The sequence below is a fragment of the Giraffa tippelskirchi genome, chromosome 3 (genome assembly GCF_054371585.1).
Source record: "Giraffa tippelskirchi isolate mGirTip1 chromosome 3, T2T-mGirTip1v1.2.pri, whole genome shotgun sequence".
NCBI lineage: Eukaryota > Metazoa > Chordata > Mammalia > Artiodactyla > Giraffidae > Giraffa > Giraffa tippelskirchi.
The window spans coordinates 71,760,795-71,777,771 of NC_137277.1; the positions used below are offsets into that span (position 1 = coordinate 71,760,795).

The 16,977-nt window shown below is 33.3% G+C and overlaps 1 protein-coding gene across 8 annotated transcripts in view; it reads left to right on the forward strand.

Moving 5' to 3' along the window:
- Positions 1-4,017: 4,017 nt before the first annotated feature.
- CALCRL (calcitonin receptor like receptor) overlaps positions 4,018-16,977 on the forward strand; it is a 127,451-nt gene continuing 114,491 nt past the window's right edge. For 3 of the 8 annotated variants that reach the window (XM_081579438.1, XM_081579435.1, XM_081579441.1), the window contains exon 1: positions 4,018-4,270. The gene's annotated coding sequence lies outside the window, so the exon portion shown is untranslated. The remainder of the gene's footprint in view (positions 4,271-16,977) is intronic. The other 5 variants (XM_081579434.1, XM_081579439.1, XM_081579437.1 and 2 more) reach the window with 3 other exon arrangements.

Consider the following 16,977-nt stretch of genomic DNA (forward strand, 5'->3'; position numbering starts at 1 on the left):
CGTATCTCATTTGCCAGTGTTAGCTCTTCTATCAACAGGCAGCCCTTTTAGAGGAGGAGAGACTCAAACACTCATTGATATCTATAAGAAAATACTGAATTCCTTGGAAGATCCAAATCCATCAGAACTTCATAAGAATTAATGAAAAGAATAGGAAAGTTTTTAGCTAATTATAACTGATATGTTGTTTACCTATGTTGGGAAAACACATTATAAAACACTAAGAGAAATAGTATGTATAAGCTAGTAAAATAGTTTTAATTATACATATATGTATGGACCTGATGTCATGGTACTCACTTCAAATTTAAAGTTTTCTGCTCCTTTGAAATTTGTATTTATAGTAAATATTTTAAAAGCAACATTGATTTGTTGATAACTTATGTGTACAATTAGAATGAAATCAGCCCTTTGGTTTTAATAATGGAAAATAGCATATTCACTCTCAATGGCCCTGCCATCAGACCTGGGTCCTTTAACTACCTGCAGTTCATTTAGTAATAAGTTGAAAAATGCTGAGCAACTTAGGTAAAATAATAGAAGGTCATGTCAACTTACTTCCCTACTAGGATTGTTTTTATTTTAAGTTTATAAAAATTGTGTCCTCAAATTATTGGTGCATTTTAAACAAAACATAGTATACATAATTTCCTTGATGTATAAATTATGTAACTGTAAGCAATGACTTTCAGACAATTGAGAACACAGAGGAATTATTAATTTACAACACAATACCTGAAAAACTTCATAGAAATAATTTGTAAAATTCTTACACTCTTACCAGGGACAGTCTGTCCATAACACCTTTTGTTTAACAATGTTTTGTTTTGTTTTGTTGGGCAGAACTATGCTCCAAGGCAGTAGCCACACCATTCCAAAATAAGTGGTCAGTTCAAACCAAACCGCATTTTTGGCCTAACATGACTAAGTTAGTAAAATAAAATAAACAGTAATCCAGAGATTTTTAGATAGCCTCCTCCTGAGTGTTAGTCAAAGTGCATTTCAAGTGGTAATTAGTACTCCTTACTCAAGGACTATTGCTCTTGTGAGCCTTCCATGGAACCACAAATGTAAGCACAATCTCTCTTGTAGGATTCTGAAATGGACAAGTATGATTAATTATTATTTTATATGTCATTCTTCACTGAGCGTCATTCCTGAGTTCTATAGAAAACTTTACTGATAGTGCTCTGCATGGTCTCATCTAGACTGTGTTGGTAGCATTAGTTGCTAATTGAAGACAATACAGTACTTGATTCTTCATGTGCTACACAATCTATGTTGTAAACAACTAGATAACAGAATACATCCTATTTTTTCTTAATTTCCCAACACGACTAGTACAGTATCTAGCTCAAAATATAGGTTTTATCACTACTAATTAAATGATTGCAAGTGTCATTAAACGTATGTTCCGGAAAAACTATTTTATAAATAAATACAATACATAAGGCTAAATTAATATATTGATTAATGTCTCACTGGCCAAGAATTACCTCATTGGTTATTAAAATATCTTCATTTTGTTCTACTGCTTTTTTCCAAATATTTGTTGTCATGTGTGTGTGGAGATCCATATTTTTGCCTGTCCCTTCATACCCAGAGTGGCTCTCTGAAAGTCCTCATGCCATTTATTTCAACTGGAATTTATAAAACAGCAACTCTGAAGAATTTAATTAGAGGCACGCAGTTTGTCTGTTATTTCTAAATGAGGCTTTTAAATGATAACTAATAAAAATTATCCAAGGGACTTCGTGGAGTATAAGCATGCCTGACCAATAATTTAAATATAAATACTGTAATCTCTATTAGCCTTCCTATTTAGTATAGAACTTGATGTAAACTAGAAGAGAAAGAGTAATAGTTTCAGTATTTTAGGACATAAATTTACAGCATAGATTTTTTTCATTCACTAGAGTCTACTAGTATCGGGCAAATGAACGGTGAATCTTGAAAATAAAATAATTACCATCTTCTGCAAACTTACTGGCAAAAGTTTTAGTTCATAACTTAAATTCAAAAGCTATATATTAATCTCTTTCTAGGAGTCAGATGATAAGCCAAGAGTGAGTGTTGAGATGACATGAACAGTGATCATTCAGGCACATAATAAAGTCTAGTATTTTATTTTGCTCTGAATTTTAAGATGGGAACAGCAAGACTTAAATTTTGTCAAAGGCTGCACTAGAAAATATCAGAACCAGGACTGGAATTTCTTGTTTCTTGGTCACATCCTACTGCTTTTTCTGTCTTCTTAGTGGTTCCCTGATCAATGTATTCACTCCACAGTAGGATTCAGGAAAACTTGCACCTGACAATATCCACGTCAGTATTCTGATTAAAGAACCACTGTTTGTGGAGTCAGTCATAGTCTGCAACTTGGACTTTTTTTTTATCATGGCCTGAAATAAATTACTCAAAATGCAGCCTCCCAAAGCAAAGCAAAACCAAGCTCTAACTGCAAATAATGATATTCTACAACCTTGCAACCTCTGGTTATTTTCTAACTCCCAATAACTAAATAGGCATAAGTTAGTTTCTTATAAGCTTTATAATTATAATTTAATAGAGATTAGTATGTATCCTATTTATACGTATTTATTTTTATTGACCTTGATCCTATTGATCATAAAATCAACAATTATGTAATAAGTTTCTTCTGTGGATCCAAGTAATAAAAATGTCAGCAGGAACACACTGTTTATAAAACATGACTCTTCTTTAATTTATGTTGCCTGGTCTTTTGTTAATTCTACAAGGAATTTGAGCATCTCATTTTGTTCTGGAATTGCAGTAACACCAATATCTCAGTGCCTCTGATCTCAAATTGACTCAGAATTGAGAAATCACCATAATATCGTATGTTTCTAAATGTTACCTAATTTGTTGATTGAAAATGTTAAAAATATAGGAATTTTAGATATTATTTGATACCTATCTTCTAGTTTACAGATGAGAAAATTGATATCCATACAAAGCAAGTGACTTTTAGTGCTGTTTAGGTTTCAGAAATTACAATTATTGTTGTATTTCACAGATATACTATATTGTTTAAAAAAATACATTTCAAATTTAAAGCTTTCTTCCCTGATAACTTCCAATGATTTATTAAACACATTTTAGAATAAGATTATGTTTTGAGGTAAACTTTTTTGTAAAATGTAAAAGTATGTTATGTAATTTACCTTGTTTCATAATTTATAATTATAAACTATCTGCATTTTTGTTAAGGCTATTTTGAGGTACAAGGTATTAATTACTTTTTTACTTCGTAGGTGATAATATAAGTCAAATATTTTAAAATATGTGCAATCATTTAAATGTATAAGTGTTCTCAAGGTTATTTTCTCTAAAATATATATTTATAAATAATGAAAAATAATTATATATGTATATCTATACACATACAACACATGCACACACAATGGTTCTGGTTAGGACATATTCCTATGTCATGAATAAAATTTTAAAAAATGTTCAAAAAACCTGCAGGAAAGAGTTTCATCATTTAATTGTGGAAAACTGATCAGGGACTAGCTCTGATTATCAGAGGTCCAAATTAAGAAGAATTAGATCACATAACTAATCATGATGGAAAAATAGTTATTACTTTTCTGTGTTCATCTATGAAGAAAGACATGTTACATTAAAATATCCCCTTGATGCTTTGTAAAGTATAATTCAACACACACACACACACACACACACACACACACCCTAACTCCTTTAATTCTTTGAGCAGAATACTGTATTCAGATTTCCTTCAAACCATAGGCAGCTCTGTTTGACAAGTTCTAACAGAACTCAGTCAAGGTGAAATCCAGCCAGCTTTTGCTGCTAACAATGTGTTCATATAGCCTATGATCTGTGTCTGTTCAGGCTGCTTCTTGCTCCTGTCTCAGAATAAAAAAGGAGTGCTGCTTTCCTGGGGTATGCCATTTGAGAAAGAAAGTAACCTAACACTAACTGCAGGCGGGGTCAGAGTGATGTAACAGGAAGCTCTGATGTTTCCCTTCTGCTGCTGAGCACATAGAATGTGACAACCCTTCCAGTCTACTCAGAACAACACTCTCTCTCCAGCAGAGTGTCACCTCCTGCCTTAGGATCATCAAGCTCTGCTAACTGGACCTCACCCTGCCTGCAGGATCATATTGCAAGGCTTTCACCCTTCCCCACCTTGCCTGGGGGTACATTTCTTCTGCGGAATCTCAGAAAATCAAATTCCACCCTAAGAATAGTTCACCAAGAATTTCCTTAGGAGCTGTTCTGGGTAAGTGCATTATTCAAAATAAATATATTTATTCAGAGTAGTATTCTCAAGTCGTTTGACAATGTTTCTACTATAGAACTCAGTTAGTGACATTGAAATTATATTTAAACAATTTTCATTTATTTCACGTGTTAGAAAAACGACAGTATATCTCCCCAAGATGTACACAATACCTGTTTCTACTGGATAATATTATGTACAGTGCTATTCTAGAAAATAAATTTGAGAAGTAATAAAACATCTAAATGGATTTAAAGGCATACTTCTGAACAAATATCTTAATCAGGGAACAATGCCTTTTAAAATTAGCTGTACTATTAGCTAAGCTTAAATTTTGACAGCTGGAAAACCTTTTTTCCCCACAAGAGTCATTAAACTTTCCATATAATCAGTATTCTAAAAAGGAGGGTGAGAGAATACTTATGGGGGTCTTGGAGCCTCACTCACTCTGCTGTTAAACACAATGGAGAATCTAAGGAAAAGTAATAACTTTGGATTTATTATATTTGTCTTCTATTTGCCTTCTACCTCTATTTACACATACATCTCGAACTATTGAACTAATGGAATTTTCATTGTTCGCTGTTGCCAGATGTGTTTAAATCTCTTTTACTAACACTGAACTGTTTCCTCTGTGTTGGATCATGGGGTAGGCAACAAAGGAGAAAAAACAACTAGGGTTGAGAAAATGTTGGTATTTCTATATTAACTCTAATTTCAAAGCTTTTTATAGCTAATAAGTAATAGAATGTGTTGCTTCCATTTGTCTGATAACCTTATGCAAGCTTTTTCGGGACGGTGTGATATTGAGATAACAAAGAAAATAGCAAAGATTTCCCAATTGATTATATCAGATTGTTAAAGAGAAATTAAAGTGTGTTTTAAAAAAAAATAATTTCCAGGATAGAACTTACTGAAATGTTGAGATGAAACATCTGTTAATGCTTGTTTCAACAGTACAGACAATTGGACAATTTAAGAAACTAGCATCTACTTTATAAGATGTTTGTGTAGAGACATGACAAATTTATTGCTGAGGAAAATTAGATGTCAGATTTGGGTTCAAATTATATTGATTTACATAATTTTAGTGTATTTTCATACCCAAATGAAATTATAATCTGCAAAATGTCTTTCCATGGAGAAATCCTGTACTTAATCATCCGTAATCAGGCACATTAACAGTGGACCACCAACTCATTCAGAGTAATTCCTTCATAAGTTTCTACTGAATTCTTCCGTATGTTTCTCCAAATAATGGAAACTTCAATTAAGTCTTATTTTTGTGATTCTTTAAAAATATTATGGCTGGTTTCCTATCTCCTGTCATTCATTAATTGTACTAAGTTCCCTGACACATTTGTGGAAATGGATATTGTTTTTGAATGTAACTTTGTAAATAGCCATTAGATAATTAGGGGAGGAAATGGAAAGAACACATTAAATGCCTAACCCAATGTCATGGGATAGTAACAAAAACTAAAAATAGCAGTTATTTTAGTTTATTTTCTTAGAAGGAGGTATTACATTAAATTGATATCATATTTTATAATAACACATTTCCTCAAATTCTCTAATCTCTAGTTGCTAACCAAAACCCCATAATTTTCTTGAATAGCTTATCTTTGGTAACAATTATAATGATTTATAATTTTTATTTTCAAATAATAGTGTGTAATATTCAGGAATTGGCAAAGGCTTATTATTTGAGAAAATCATTGAAAATTTGAAATAAGAATTCATGTTATTATATTCTACAGTTTGCTTTCTTTAATGGTAAGGAAATATCAGAACACTGACACATGCTTTCAGCCATAAAGAATTAATTTATTTTTCTGGATGATATTACCCTATAAGATCATAAAATGAATGCACAGAATCTAATGCCAGTTCTAAATATGTAAGATAAAATATATAATTGAGAAATTACATGGGCAATGTGAGCTAAAATATGTTTTACCTGCAATATTTGGTTGACTTTAAGAATAAGCTTTTGGTTATTGCTTCAACTCTCCTCTTCCCCAGTATATCTTGGCACATGCCAAAATATAATTTGTTAGATAAAATATGTAAACTTTTAGAATACATAAGATCTTTCATTCACTTTGAAAAGCAGTGAATAACAAAATATTAAAAAGAAATCAGACTTGGGTCCGTAATTTTAAGACTATGTTAAATGAATGGCCAAGGTAGGTGTATGTACTTTTCTCACTGGTGACGCCTAGGATATGGTGAAGTTTAAATTGAGTCAACACCCTAGCATACTTAGGAGAACCTTCACATTCACTTGTACATATTTTATCACTCTTTTATGCATAACAGATATTTACTTCAGTAAAAAATTCAAATAATATCAGAACAGGAAGGTTACCTTATAAGCTCGATGTTAGCGTGGAAAAATTATTTGATAAACATATAAAATCTAATCAGAATTCAGTTAATAGTATTATTACATATTTCTAATTTAGATCATATCTATAACAATTATAGCAATATTTTGTTTTCAACCTTTACCTCCATGGTTAAAATTTGAGAATTACTTAATTTTTAAGACTTGCCTTAGTGATTGCTATAGAACAATTAACAATACTTTAAAGATCAAAATATGCATTCACTATACAAAACTTGTTTCACACTTTATGTATGAAATTGAACACAGCTTGAAAAAAAGAATTATCTTTTTAGAGATACCATGATAATGGTCAACATTTCAGAAAATAAATATATTTAAAGAACATTATTTGAAGTGATTGGTTTCGTTCCTTATCTTTGTTTACGATTCAGAGAAGCTTTTAACCCATAAACAAAAGATATATCATTGCAATGGTGTTAAAGACAGACACTCCAAGAGTCAAACTTGTAGCATCTGTTAGTTCTTGACTTAATCAGACTTTCAGAGAATGAATTTAAGATGGAAAGTCAGTATATACTTGTTCAGAAGATTTGTCTGTGTCTGATTTTGAAGTCCAGGGATGCACTATATAAATGTCTATAATTTCTTAGGAAATCTTTCTTTTTCTACCAAATTACTACTACCATGTTGCTGTTGCATTATTAAATTTAAGAAATTCTCTCATTTAATACCAGAAAATGCTCCAATGCAGTTAAAAGGAAAATAAAAGTTTATCAGAGACACAGGGTCTGCACACTAATGAGATATCTCACACATTTTCCCATTTATTCACATGGACAACCATGCCTGCCAAATTCTTTCATCAACCCATAGTTATGCAACTCAAAGTAACTGGATAGTTTTCATACCTTAATTTTAGTTTATCTACTTATAAGTTGGTGTAATTTTGAAGATATATAGACTTAACTAGTATAAAATTGCATAATATAGAATACCTTTAATTGTAAAATTTGGAATGTAAATGTTGACCTAATGTGATTTAAGGAAAAAGAACATATGATTAGATATATGATAATTAAATCAACAAAACCCATTTAAATAATAAGATATTCTTTTATACATACTATGTCATTCCAGCTTAAACAACTTAAACTTTCCATCCTCAATAAATCCAGATTATTATTTTTTCATATCTAATTTGAATTACAATATTGTTCTTTAAATCAGTAAATTAAGTAATCTGTATTTTTCATATTTGAGTTAACTTAAAATCAAATTAATTTGTTTTTAACTTTAACGTTATTTATAAAAAATGAATAAATGGATTTTAAAGACCCATTAAAATTCTTCTTAATATTAAAAAGTAAAATGGAATCATTGTCTGTGACAGAGTTAGGTTCTATGATTATTAGGTGACTGGTATTATTATCAGATAAGTTGCAAATACTTTACTAGAACATATTTCTTCCTTTTTTCCCCTTAAATTTCTTTACTTAAAAAAGACAGTATAATGCAAAACTAACACAATATATTATCGCTTGCAAAAATGGTCAAAGGGGTGTATTTACTTTTAAATATAAATCAAGTTTTAATCCTTTTCTTCCTTCATGGTTTAATTAAATGTATCATATGCTTTCTACCTTACAACCAATTAATAGGACAAAAACTCAACCCAATAGAAATCTAAATAAACAATTAACCAACCCAACCCTGTGGTATTAAGGTTTTATACCTTATTGCAGTTGTTGGATGGAGCCCAAATTTTCAGAGCAATCTTACCCGTCTTAACATGGAACATATTTTTTAAATAAAAAATGTTAATATGGCATAAACTTTTGTATAAATCTGTCATTAATTCTCTATTCAGGCTTAGGTTAACTCAGACCCGATTGTGCTTATCATAAACCATAGTGACATGAACAAGTGGTATAGTGAAATAGCAGCTAGCAGGTTTAAAAGGTGTCTGTCCCTCTCCTTCCAGCCTAGTCAGTGGGGGGTCATTAGCATATTCATGAGCACACAGACTTTGTTGTATCATTGGAAACTAAGTAAATTTGTCTTATATCCATGAACTGATTTGATACATTTTACAAATGAGTATTAGTTTGAACCCATAACCATTAGTTAACCTGACACAAATTATTATGCAGATATCTGTGCATGAACCTCAATTTGCTTCTCTTCCAAGGATAATTTGAAGAGAAAATTGGAACTTTGCTAAGTACTAGAGAAGAATAAATAATGTGATAGCAGAAAATAAGGAGGATTAAAACTGTGGGAAAAGAATGCCAGCAATACCAAATTGTTGACTTTTTTTTTCTTAATTGTGTTCATTTCAAATGTGAGGCAAAATAGGAGACTTCTTTTTATTAGATAATGTGAACCTAATATTAGGGTAACAAGCTTAAATATTTTATTAATCAATTTACATATTTATTTTAAAAATTATTTCAATGAAATTGTTTAGGTTTCAAATCTTTTTTTATGACATGACAATAAACTTTATAGGCTAAGACAAAAATACAACTTTTGTAGTTGTGTTTTAGAAATTTAGATATAGTTGTTGTTTGAAGCAGTTCCCTGGAATGGAGTATGTTTTAGACCACAATCATATTATATTTAATAAAGACATTGCTACATTTTAAATGTGTTAAACACAATTTTATTAAAGTCCCAGTTAACTAAAATATCTTGGAATTGTCAGGTTTACTTGAGTAAATACATATATTTATTGTTAGGTTGCTTTGCTTCCTGATCCTTGACATTATAAGTTGAGGATGTGTTATTGAATGAAGGATGCATTATTGGATTTTGTTGTTGTTGTTTAGTTGCTAAGTAGTGTCCAACTCTTGGAACTCATGGACTGTTGCCCACCAGGCTCCTCTGTCCATGGATTTCCAAGTCTAGAATGCTGGAGTGGGTAGCCATGCCCTCCTCCAGGGAATCTTCACAACCCAGGGATCCAAATGGAGTCTTCTGCATCAGCAGGTGGATTCTTTACTGCTGAGCCATCAGAGGAAGCCATCTGGAACTCTCTTGCTTTTCTGATGATCCAGCGGATGTTGACAATTTGATCTCTGGTTCTTCTGCCTTTTCTAAAACCATCTTGAACATCTGAAAGTTCACAGTTCATGTATTGCTGAAGCCTGGCATGGAGAATATTGAGCATTACTTTACTAGTGTGTGAGATGAGTACAATTATGTGGTAGTTTGAGCGTTCTTTGGCATTGCCTTTCTTTGGGATTGGAATGAAAACTGACCTTTTCCAGTCCTGTGGCCACTGCTGAGTTTTCCAAATTTGCTGACATATTGAATGCAGCACTTTCATAGCATCATCATTTAGGATTTGAAATATCTCAACTGGAATTCCATCACCTCACTAGCTTTGTTCGTAGTGATGCTTTCTAAAGCCCACTTGACTTCACATTCCAGGATGTCTGGCTCTAGGTGAGTGATCACACCATCGTCATTATCTGGGTCATGAAGATATTTTTTGTATAGTTCTTCTGTGTATTGTTGCTATCTTCTTATCTTCTGCTTCTGTTAGGTCCATCCCATTTCTGTCCTTTATTGAGCCCATCTTTGCATGAAATGTTTCCTTGGTATCTCTAATTTTCTTGAAGAGATCTCTAGTTTTCGCATTCTATTGTTTTCCTCTATTTCTTTGCATTGATTGCTAAGAAAGGCTTTCTTATCTCTCCTTGCTATTCTTTGGAACTCTGCATTCAAATGGGTATATCTTTCCTTTTCTCCTTTGCTTTTTGCTTCTCTTCTTTTAACAGCTATTTGTTAAAAGCTGTCTCCTCAGACAGTCATTTTGCTTTTTCTTGGGGATGGTCTTGATCCCTGTCTCCTGTACAATGTCACAAACCTCTGTCCATAGTTCATTAGGTATTCTGTCTATCAGGTCTGGTTCTTTTAATCTATTTCTCACTTCCACTGTATAATCATAAGGGATTTAATTTAGATCATACCTGAGTGGTCTAGTGGTTTTATCCACTTTCTTCAATTTAAGTCTGAATTTGGCAATAAGCAGTTCATGATCCGAGCCACAGTCAGCTCCCGGGTTGCTTTTGCTGACTGTATAGAGCTTCTCCATCTTTGGCTGCAAAGAATATAATCAATCTGATTTCAGTGTTGACCATCTTGTGATGTCCATGTGTAGAGTCTTCTCTTGTGTTGTTGAAAGAGGGTGTTTTCTATGACCAGTGTGTTCTCTTGGCAAAACTCTATTAGCCTTTGCCCTGCTTCGTTCTGTACTCCAAGGCCAAATTTGCCTGTTACTCCAGGTATTTCTTGACTTCCTACTTTTGCATTCCAATCCCCTATAATGATAAGGACATCTCTTTAGGGTGTTAGTTCTAAAAGGTCTTTATAGAATCATTCAACTTCAGCTTCTTCAGCGTTACTGGTGGGGGCATAGACTTGGATTACCGTGATGTTGAATGGTTTGCCTTGGAAACGAACAGAGATCATTCTATCGTTTTTGAGATTGCATCCAAGTACTGCATTTCAGACTCTTTTGTTGACTATGATGGCTCCTCCATTTCTTCTAAGGGATTCTTGCCCACCGTAGTAGATATAATGGTCATCTGAGTTAAATTCACCCATTCCAGTTCATTTTAGTTCACTGATTCCTAAAATGTTGATGTTCACTCTTGCCATCTCCTGTTTGACCACTTCCAATTTGCCTTGATTCATGGCCCTAATATTCCAGGTTCCTATGCAATATTGCTCTTTACAGCATCAGACTTTACTTCTATCACCAGTCACATCCACAGCTGAGTGTTGTTTTTGCTTTGGCTCCATTACTTCATTCTTTCTGGACTTATTTCTCCACTGATCTCCCATAGCAATTGGGCACCTACCGACCTGGGGAGCTCACCTTTCAGTGTCATATCTTTTTGCCTTTTTGTGCTGTTCATGGGGTTCTCAAGGCAAGAATACTGAAGTGGTTTGCCATGCCCTTCTCCAGTGGACCACATTTTGTCAGTCCTCTCCACCGTGACCTGTCCATTTTGGGTGCCCCTACATGCCATGGCTCATAGTTTCATTGAGTTAGACAAGGCTATGATCCATGTGATAAGTTTGGTTAGTTTTCTGTGATGTAGTTTTCATTTTGTCTGCCCTCTGATGGATAAGGATAAGAGACTTATGGAAGCTTCCTGATGGGAGAGACTGACTGAGGGGGAAACTGGGTCTTGTTCTGATGGGCGAGGCCATGCTCCATAAATCTTTAATCCTATTTTTTGTTGATGGGCAGGGCTGTGTTCCCTCTCTGTTGTTTGACCTGAGGCCAAACTATGGTGAAGGTAATGAAGATAATTAGGACCTTCTTCAAAAGATCCCATACAAGCACTGCCACACTCAGTACTCCTGACCCTACAGGAGGCCACTGTCGACCCACATTAAGTGTAGAGTGCGTTGTTATTCTTTCAAAGCAGTGATGGAGTAAATAAGCTTAGCTTTACAGGTTACTCCATGAGTTTAATTTTTAAGTATTTTTTTATTTACCACCTTTATCAGTTGCAAAAATAAAAAGCTATTATATCAATTAAAATATGAGCCACATTAGAGATGTGAAGCTTAATGGACTTTGGCTTTAGGTTACTCAAGTATGAACCCAAACTTCACCACTACTTAGCTACCTTTTGTGTCAAATGGAAGTGATAATCATACTGCTTTATAAGGTTTTGTTAGGAATCCAAGAAACAATGCATTGAAAATGTTTAGCACTTGGCACTTAGTAGGTATTCAACACATTTTAGTGCTCATCATAAATTTTTCGTGAACAAGCGGAAATAACTGAGGACATAACCTGCGTCTCTGCCAAAGCTTATTTCAGTCAACATACAGAGAATTAGAATACAGCCCCTTCGTTGGGCAGAGAGAGTGAACAAGTGTGATCTGTAATGTTTTTAGACTAATCACACTTTTGCAATCATCATATAACATATGCCAGAATCTAATAAAACTGATATTGCTAACCAACATTTCTACAAAGTTTGAGCACTTAAAAGATATCTTCATGCTAATAATTTTAGATGTATATTATATAGAAATTCTTGGTTTTTTTCCTTCTTTTATATATGAAGTCCAATGAAGTAAATGGTGTTCCCAAAGTCAAATGGTCATTATTGACAAAGCTCTGGTTTTTACGTTTGTGTACTATCATCCTGAATCCTAACTATTTTGTTGCACTTTTGTGTATTATATTTTACTGGATCTCTTATTATAAATGATGCTCAAAGTTGAATAACAATAATGATCCACCAGTTCCAAACTCAATTTCTTCTAACTTGCTGCTGCTGCTGCTAAGTCGCTTCAGTCGTGTCCGACTCTGTGCGACCCCATAGACGGCAACCCACCAGGCTCCGCCATCCCTGGGATTCTCCAGGCAAGAATACTGGAGTGGGTTGCCATTTCCTTCTCCAGTGCATGAACAGGAAAAGTGAAGTGAAGTCGCTCAGTCATGTCTGACTCTTAGCGACCCCATGGACTACAGCCTACCAGGCTCCTCCGTCCATGGGATTTTCCAGGCAAGAGTACTGGAGTGGGGTGCCATTGCCTTCTCCGTCTTCTAACTTAAGATAATACAAATAAATTTAGTCATGTTACTTATGTGAACTTTGTGAAATACGGTATGTTACATATAAATTTAGATGTCTGTCAAGAAATTTTTAGTTTTGACTATTTATAGCAGCTGTAGAAACTCAAAATTTAAAGAACATATAGAATGATCAAATTAAACGTCATTGGTAGGACTCCAAGTTTCTGATGGTTATTTTATTTTTTTAAAAATGTCTTTATTGAAGGGCCTTCTTATTACTGTCTAATGGTACCCACTTACATTATCTTATGTATTATGTTTCAGAAATATGATGAAAGAATACCTGTACAATAAGATTGTTAACATTCATTTAGGTTTTAGTTTAAAATAATTTATTCTGTTTTTGAATATTATATGAATTAAGATCCATATTGAGAATATAATGAAAACTACAAACTCTTTCTCCTGTACAAAAGCAACTAATCTGTATTCATAAGATAAATGTCATAGAGGCTCACATTGTGCATATAGTTGCCTGAGTTTCAAGGGACTTCCCTTTTTGATGGATCCAGTAAGAGCTGTGGATCTCATTTATAAAACTTGCTAATTAATTCAAATGACAATTTTTCTTCTAGAATGAAGTAAATTATATGTATATATTTTTCATATATCTCAGATACATTTATAAGTACCTACAAACTTAAAAAATCAGGAACAAATGGCCTATAAGATTATTTTCATCAACTAGAGCACAATATTGCATGAAAAACTGCTCTAGGAAAAACTACACAGTAGTGGAATCTGCAATTGGTAATTTTCTATCTTCTCTCCCTTTTCCTTTCACTCTGTTTCTATACCTTCACCTGCACCTGCCTAATCCTCACCCTTCTCTAAACCAAATACTCAGCAGCTACTTTCTGGCCTCAGATGGTCAAGAGAAGCATGGAAAAAAACTTGAAGAAAATTTTTTTCCTCTTTAGGAAACCTCAATATTTAAAGCCTTCAAATGATTGGACGGCTTTATCACATACATTATCAAGGATCATCTGCTTTACTTAAAGTTGACTGATGGTAGATGTTAATCACATCTACAAAATACCTTCACAGCAACATCTAGATTAACTGTGATTAGTTGTTTGATTGATCAAACAACTGGGCACCATAGCCTAGCCAAGTTAACACATAAAATAACCATAATAACTAGTTAGGGGGATTCATCTATATTTGCTCTGTTTTTATCCAAAGTGATTTAGATTTTTATATTTGGAAAGTGCTTCAAAAATTCCTGCTGGAATGATAACTGGAACTGTAGTGAATTTGCTAGTTAAATTGACAAGAACTGATATCTTAATGCCATCTGACCATGAGCATGGTACATATTCTCTAGTTATTCAAGACTTTCTCTAGAGGGATGATAGGGGCAGTCTGATGTGGTTTAAATGTATGTTGAGGATATATTTAAAGGAAATATAATACATATTATTATAATATGGAAATATTTTTTATTATAAATGGGGGACATTAAAGAGATATGACATGATATAAAGTTTCCACATTTTAAGGAAAAGGAACATTCCCCTAGGACCTTCCCAAGTTGCTCTTCCTCTTATCAAGTTAAAATATGTTCTCACTGCAATAAAATTTATTTGGGAAAATTTCTGTTCACACAGGAATTTAATCTGGTCAGAGTATAGCCATGGTTTAACTCAGTGGCTGTGCCATTATTGCTATCAAGGGTGCTAGGCTTAAATAGCATGATCCTCAGTTTTGCAAGCATCTGTGATATGCCAGGCCCTATGTTAGAGGTTAAAGGTGAGCAAGACAAGACCCAGAGTCTGGACAATATCAGCTCCACCTCAGCACAGTGTAAGACAGCACTGACTAAAGAACCTATTAACTCTTAATCTATACTGCTGGCTGTCACTGCATTTTTCATCTTGTCACAAGATCATCCTTAACTAGGATGTTTTCTAAAATGATAAAACCTGATGAGTCAGATATTTTCTGACTCATATATTTATGAGTCAGACTTATATAATTCTGACTCTGCATATATTTATTATGTTTAAGAAACCTTGGATTATAGATTGAAAGAAAAAAGCCTGAAATAAGGGATAATCTAATGGATTCTACTAGGCTCACAATTGTATGTGCTTTGATATTCTGAAATATTTTCTTAACTGCTCTGACGTAACTTCGGCATTTTAAATTTTAACAGAAAGATTTCCTTGCATCTAAATCCACCCAAACTAACAGGGTTGTGTAGCAGAAATTGTTCATTTCTTTAGGCTAAAAAGAATGTGGTTAAAGAAAGTGATATCATTAAGAATAAAGCTTTCAAGGATGTTTGGGCTCATTAATTTGAATAGGAAGTCCTTCAAATGAGATATAAACAAGGTTTAAGGTCTAGAGCAAACTGGCAGGGGTGAAATCCATAAAATAATTCTCCTAAATATTTTTTAATATTTTAATTAATTGAATTCTTCACATGAATTAACTTCTTCAATTATACAGTTTCCAAAAGGATTTCCCAACTGTGTTCCATGTTATCAGTTCAAAAATTATTAGAATTCTTACTAAGTCTTTTGATAATAAATTAATATGTTTCCATATTTAATGAAGCAGGTTCCATCCTACTTCTTTCAAAATAAATATACCAAAATCAAAGAGCTTATATTAGAGTTTTTGTATAAGTCAAACATCCTTCAAAAATTCACTAATTGTGTGAATTTTCAGACTAACGCTGAAAGCTCACAGTTCATGAAATTCTCAACTGTTACAAGTCTAGTACCGTAAGAGATTATGTATTTAAGTCTACAAAATCTCAGTTTACTCAGTTATAGTACCATACAGACCACAAAAGACTACATGTTCAAAACTTTCAATGTTGCATGTAGTTTCCAATGCTGCTGCTGCTAAGTCGCTTCAGTCGTGTCCAATTCTGTGCAACCCTATACACGGCAGCCCACCAGGCTCCCCCGTCCCTGGGATTCTCCAGGCAAGAACACTGGAGTGGGTTGCCATTTGCTAGAAGCCAGAATAAGATAAATAAATCTAGTTTATGGGATCCAAACTTAGAAGCAGGAAATTTCAGTTTAGTGTGTCCTCAGAGGGTTTCATTAAGTGTAACTATGATGTAGGTCTTGAAATAGCATGTGCTCTTGAAGAAAAAAAGTTAAATTTTTACACTGAGACAACATCCTGCTCCTAATTATTCAAAACCATTAAATCATTTTTCCTACACCCTGGTCCTTTTTTCTTCCACACATAGTTGCATAATTTTATTATCATGTGAGGAAAATAGTCTGTAAACACAATATGTAAGCTTTTCTATCTGGAGAGCTATCACAGTATATCAATTCCAATTTAAATAACTCTGGAATTAACATTTGTGGTAAAAAACAAAGATCAGGGACTTCCCCGGCAGTCCAGTGGTTAAGACACTGTACTTCCAATGCAAGAGGCACAGATTCAATCACTCGTTGGGGAACTAAGATCCTGCAAGCCACATAGTGTGGTCAATAAATAAAACAAAGATCATTGTGTATCATATTACTTTACTGATATAAAATTATAATAGAAATTAATGAAAGAATACTTATTTGAATGAATTGAGTAACTTTCTATTAATGTTTATTATGTCTCCTTTTCTCTACTCTTCATCACATATGCATCACTATAGCACCTGAATATGAAAAAAAACAAAACAAAACACTAATTGTTCTTATTTGTGGGCCTATAGTTCCTAGAGTCTGTATTTTAATAGCTCTTCTTTCTTTTACTGAGTACTTTACCTCCAAATAA